Source organism: Leptonychotes weddellii, chromosome 3 (genome assembly GCF_054177405.1).
Source record: "Leptonychotes weddellii isolate Sample4059 chromosome 3, ASM5417740v2, whole genome shotgun sequence".
NCBI lineage: Eukaryota > Metazoa > Chordata > Mammalia > Carnivora > Phocidae > Leptonychotes > Leptonychotes weddellii.
Genome location: NC_138371.1, coordinates 50,731,555 through 50,737,840, shown reverse-complemented (window position 1 = coordinate 50,737,840; position 6,286 = coordinate 50,731,555). Strand labels below are relative to the sequence as shown.

The 6,286-nt window shown below is 36.6% G+C and overlaps 1 protein-coding gene across 2 annotated transcripts in view; it reads left to right on the top strand.

The window, feature by feature from the left end:
• HNRNPA3 (heterogeneous nuclear ribonucleoprotein A3) overlaps positions 1 to 3,833 on the top strand; it is a 10,435-nt gene extending 6,602 nt beyond the window's left edge. For both annotated transcript variants that reach the window (XM_081814116.1, XM_031031449.2), the window contains exon 11: positions 2,281 to 3,833. The gene's annotated coding sequence lies outside the window, so the exon portion shown is untranslated. The remainder of the gene's footprint in view (positions 1 to 2,280) is intronic.
• The last annotated feature ends 2,453 nt before the right edge of the window (positions 3,834 to 6,286 follow it).

The window sequence follows — 6,286 nt, the reverse complement described above, 5'->3', positions numbered from 1 at the left end:
AACTTTAACAAAATGCAGTTTTGAAGGTGTTTCCTTGTGAGTTAACAAGTAAAGAAGATCATTGTTAATTACTATTTTGTATGAATTTTGCTAAAGTTAACTGTAAAGAAACACCTGCTGACTTGCAGTTTAAGGGGAATCTATTCTCCGCATTTCCAAACCATGAAATGAATGGGCTCTGACATGTGGAGAGAATAGATACTTGTATGTTTGCAATGTGTGTTTTAGATAAATAGAATTGGGTATTTAAATTAGCATATTTGTGAATTTAATAGCATTAAGATTTACCTTCAAATGAAAAAATCTCAAAATTCCTATTTGGTTTTTGTGCATTTTCTTTCAAAATGTAATCATATGATTTTAGTGTGTTAGTTTTGCTGAGAGTCCTAGCCGTGTTTAGAACATCTCCATTCTACATTCACCTTGGTCACATGTGAACTGCCATAGTTTTATTTGGGTGTAAAAAATGTCTACTGCCCTCTGTTTAAATTCTGGAAAGGGGTAGTGGATGTTATCCCTTTTCCTTAAAAACCATTCTTAAAAACTTCAAAATACAGGACCACTAAGCCTGTTGTGTTTGAGCAAATTAGTGGCTATCCTTTTTTTTTTTTCTTACTTTACAAAGCACAAGAGGCCCATAAGTCTTCAGTTATTTTCCTTGGTTTAATATATATATTTTTTTGATACAAGCTTTCAGAAGCAAGAGAATAAAAATCATGCATTGTTGAACCCTTAATTGGCTGGCATGCTTTCCTGTTTTGTACCCTCTCTGTTTTATTGGATAAAACCAAGGACAGTCTAGATAAAATCCCAAATGACCTTACTGCAGTAGAAGTGTAGCACAGTTGCTTAGTACAAGCTTCTCACTTCCCAGAGACCGCAATTCAAATTTGAATAGTCTCAGTTCTTGCTCACTCAAAATCCAAGAGAACACACTGTTATTCCATGTGTATGCTTGAACCTAAATCATGTTGGTATGAGTTAACAGTTTGGTTTGGAAGAACTTGGTTGAGAAGAGTTTCAGATAAGGTCATATATATAAACACCAATGTCTACTGTTCTGCGCCAGCTAGTGCTTACAATTTCATTCAAGCCCTAAGTTATGTGCTCTGCTGTTGTTCTTTCTTTGGCAGTTGAACGTTGAATTCGAGATTATTTTTGTTTTCAGAAGTACTAAGCAAAACAAGCAATAAAAAGGGGAATGGGGCGTGCTAGTGTTTGAATATGCTCTCTTGTTGCTCTAATTCTGTGCCTCTGTGCATTATTAATATTTGGATGCATGCAATGCCAGCATGGAAATCGGTCTTCACAGATACTGCAGTTTTCCAGAAAACACTCACAAACCAATAAATGTAACAGACAACATTCCATTTGTTAATGGACATATGTGAATAAGCAGCATAGAAAATAGGCTAATAATTAGAAAATGGTTAAGTCTTTAACAACTTCAAATGTGGTTATATAAATGGACACTGTCAATGTTCATAACTTAAACCTGGGTACCTGGTCAAAGTACTGCTTGGGAAACATTAAAATTGAGCTAAATTGTCTCAAGTTCTTTTATTCATATAATAAAGGTTGAAGGAATGGGGGAGATTAACATTTCCTGTTTCTATGTTTGTGGAATTGTTTGACACAACCTTGACAGTATCCTTTAATGGCATATGAGGTTAATTGTGCTGTTAACAAACTTTTTATGTTCTGGAACTAGTTTAATAGTGAAAATATTTTCAGTAAGTTGATGTTTGCAACCTATAAGCAGGTGAAGTCTGTGTATGTGACCTGTTTATAAGTTGTATTAGCTTAGTTCTTGTGAACAGTGTGGAAAAGTAAGCCATGAGGAGAGCGATTTAACCAGCTTTAAAGGACCTAAGATGTGCATTTTAAGCACAGTCTGGATCAAAGGAGACTCACTAAGACAGGACTTCAGCAGCCTTTTGAGTATGGACAAGTCAGCATAAATAAAGAATGACAAGGCAGCAGCAAGAGCTTCAACTACAGAGAAGTGAAGGCATAAGATACTATGGTGATAGTGAGCAACTTTCCAAAAGCTAGTTAAATCTGCTTATTACAACTGAAATATCGAAGAAAGTCTAGCAGGAAGGAGCTCTTCGCCTATTGGAACATCAATGAGAGATAGTTGCCACAGTCACTAGGTCTAGCATTTAGACCTGCAAGGAAGGGCAATAAGCATTAGGTAAGGCTTGAATTTGAATTTTTTCACTAATTAAAGAGTAATTTTTTGTAAAGCAAGGTAAGAGTAATCTTTTTGATTTGCAGGTTGAATGAGAACCCTACTTGCCTAAATGAGGAATGTCTTTCCTACCATCTTAAATACGAAGGTTTCTGGCTGGGTAAGGTTTGTAGCTCACAGTAAAAGCTGATGACACCATTTGTTTCCCTACAAAATACGTATTACATATTTTCAAACTATTAGGTACATATTCAGCTGAACACTTCGAGAAGCACATCCAACACATTTTAGGCCCTGCAACAACCATGAGGATCTTGAGTCAGATGTGGCTCCATGTATACAACTCATTCTTGGTGTCTTAGGGTAAAGTTGAGTTTTGATAAGAGGAGTAAGGTAGTAAGTATGACACTTGTAACAGAAGCATTAAGCTGCCAATCATTCTTTGGAAAACACCTTAGATGAACCTTCAAAATTGTCAGGTGTTACAGATAGAAAAAATGGTCTTCATTCAAGTGGCCTCATAAATTCTCTTGCATATAAATTCAGGGAAGAATTTGAACTAATAGGATACATTTTTGGTTCTTTTTAACCAGTTAGCCAGAAGTAGTAGGGGCCTAATTATGCTAATGTTCCCTTTTTAGAAGATTTCTCAAAGAATAACTAAAATAATACTCAGTTACTTTTAGTATCTGTTGGTGATCGATCATTCATAAGGGCTATTGCTGCCCCGAAAAGGGCCTATTAAAAATTGAGATTTGAGGGGTACCTGGCTGCCTCCGTTGGTAGAGCATGCAACTCTTGCTTGGGTTTATGAGTTCAAGCACCACATTGGGCAAACACTTGGACAGGCTTAAAACAGTGTCTAAATGATAAAGTTCATTCGATAGATTTAGTTTGCCAGAGTTTATTCTCAGAAAATGGTTGGCTCTGTTTCTGTACCTAATCAGATTAGGACTGAATTTCTATACAGAATGAAGTGTTGAAGGTAATAGCCTTTTAATTTTCTTCACAAAAGTGGTTTTAGTGTGAAATTAGGAAACTTTTTAAAAAGGCATTGTTCTTTACAGTCCATCTTATTTCTTAAGAAATAAAGTGATTTTATTTAAATGTAGTTCCACTGTCGTTCCTGAAAAATGTGCTCTTCAGTCATAGCACCAGTAAAAAAAAAAAAAAAAGTTTTAAGGAGGGGGAAATGGTTGAGGCAAACTTTTCAACTGATCTTGTCAAGCCATCTCACATGTTACCGCTTCCCACGCTACATTTTTTTCAAAAAAACCTGATACACTGAAATCTTGAAGGAAATTGGGTAATCATTTATTAAGGATCTGAACAACAAATAAGCTTGTCTTGAAGAGTTCCACTATGGAAGTCACAACTTGAAACATTTCTTAGTTAAGGACAGTACCTCGGAGTTCCAACAATTGATGTCTGAAGTAGTTGAATAATTCACAAGTTAATGCAGGGGTGATGTATTAAGGATTGTTAGCCTATATAATATTCAAGATTACTTTTAAATTTCGATGTTTTACCCTGATTTTTAAGACTTAAGAGGTGGTCTGTAATGGATTCAAATGTTTCATTTGTAGTATAATGAAATGTTTACAGAAAGATAACTTTTTCATTAAAATATTTTTAGAAATGTGTGTGTTGTTTGTTGCTTCACAGTGTTCATGTGATTTAAACACTAGGGGAATATTACATTAGTAAAATAACGGGAAACTTGGAATGATCCTTTACATAGTTAATTTCAAAGATTATAGATTCTATTCGGTGGAAAACAAATACATGGCACTACAAGTAGGTATGAAAATAAAGGGAAAGCCTGTTAAGGATGGAAGTCTTGAATACCAATAGGTGAGGTGCTGGATGACAAGTGAGGAATCTGAGCTTTTGAGGGAAAATACAGTTAAGATTATGATAGGCCAGTGAAAGTTGGGAAGAAAGATAGGAGTAGGGCTTCAGGTGGTGGATGAATTCCCCTTCCCCCCAAAGTGGATTGGTTGAGTCTGGGGTGAGGGTGGGCTGGGAGGAAAAAGCATGAAATTTAGTCTAACTGCAGTGCTGCATTTTAACCCAAATAAAGGTGATAATCTCCAAGTGATCAATTTGTAAGGTAGGGCTTTGAGGAATTGTGATTTTTAGGAAGACTTTACAATATACAAGTATTTAGATTCTTGGCATTAAGAACTGTTAGCATGTTAAATACTTGGGAGTTGAAGCCATGTGAGGAATTTTAGCTGTTAGGATTGCAACACATTTTGCTTGATTACAGCACAGTATATGCAGTGGTTTCACATGTGCAGCTTTAAGTACCTTATAATCCTAGTTTTAATATTTGAGTTCCAAAGTAAGTTGGTGAGAGTATATTTGCCTTTTTTTCAGAATGAAAATGTTCAGGCACCGGAAGATTGGAATCTTCCATGTATTCATAGACTGTAGTCTTGGGAGATGAGTGTTTTACAAAAACTGGACCTTGTTATGGTTAATTTAAGTTAGGATTGTATAGAAAGTACCAAGGATTGAGAAGGGGTAAAGAATTAAGTAAAATACGCCATTTTTGCTTGATTTTTTTCAAAGATTGGTAATGATGTCGAACTGCCTTTTAAGTGATAAAGGTTAAGTGGACATCCTACTGAAAGCTAGCTAGGAAATAGGAATTTGCCCAAGATACTCAATTTATTGGTAAGTGTGGATAAATATAAGTACAAAGGTGCTGGCAGCTTAATTTAAGACATGAAATGGTTAAGGGCACCTGGGTGGCTCAGTCGTTAAGCGTCTGCCTTCGGCTCAGGTCATGATCCCAGGGTCCTGGCATGGAGTCCCCTGTCGGGCTCCCTGCTCTGTGGGATGCCTGCTTCTCCCTCTCCCACTCCCCCTGCTTGTGTTCCCTCTCCTGTTGTGTCTCTGTTGAATAAATAAAATCTTAAAATACATGAAATGGTTAAGTGTCACCACATCCATGTATATAGCCATTATAATGGTTACAAGGGCCTACTGTAATCACAAAGATGAATCTCATGTTAACTAGTTACGCCTGAAGTTAAAATACATCGTTAATCTGTGCGTTGACAGAAATGTTGAATAAACTTTTGTCCTTTAAAATACGTACCTATGAAAAGAACTGATAGGTGGTCTGTTTGGATTTATTCTCATTTGTCTCCTATTCTTACATCCTTAATAGGTATTGGAAAATGCAATTAGGTTTTTGTTTCTTAGTATCAAGTTTAACTGTCAGTAAAATAAATACAGAACTTAAGTTGTTTTGTGAGCTTGGGCAAGTTACTTGGGGTTTCTTTTTTACGCATGCTACACTTTGGCAGTTTGGTGGTGCCAGTAGGCTCCTAAGAATGTTGGTTTCATATACATTAAATATGTAGAATTAAGCATTACATTGAAAATAGTAATCAAGGGGCACCTGGGTGGCTCAGTTGGTTGGGCATCCGACTGATTTAAGCCCCGGTTGTGAGAGTTCCATGTTGGGCTCTGTGCTGGACTTGGAGCCTGCTTAAGATTCTCTCCCCCTCCTTTTTTCAAGAAACAGTAATCAAAATATATTAAGTTTGGTTTAGTAACACATGCTTCAAGTATTAAATGAGGCTAGTGGGTCTGACTTCGGATTTTGAGGTTGTGATGCATAAATTATATTTTGAAATAACAGGAATCTGTAAGGATTTTTAATAGTTTAAGCACTGAATACCATTGTGATTTGTCTCTAATATTGAAGGAAATGTTAAGTTTCATTAAATGTTTTAAGTAACTCAGTTCAAAATTCTGAAATTCTATCCAGATTAGCTGTTTTTACCTAATTCCTTTTTTGTAAAATGGAGATACACCTACCCTCATCAAGTCTGAAGTTTAAATCTGATAATGGGCTTAAAGAACTTAATCTGGGGGTGCCTGGGTGGCTCAGGCATTAAGCGTCTGCCTTCGACTCAGGTTATGATCCTAGCGTCCTGGGATCGAGCCCCACATCCGGCTCCCTGCTCCGCGGGAAGCCTGCTTCTCCCTCTCCAGCTCCGCCTGCTTGTATTCCCTCTCTTGCTATGTCTGTGTCTGTCAAAATCTTAAAGAAGACAAACTTAAATCTGTTGC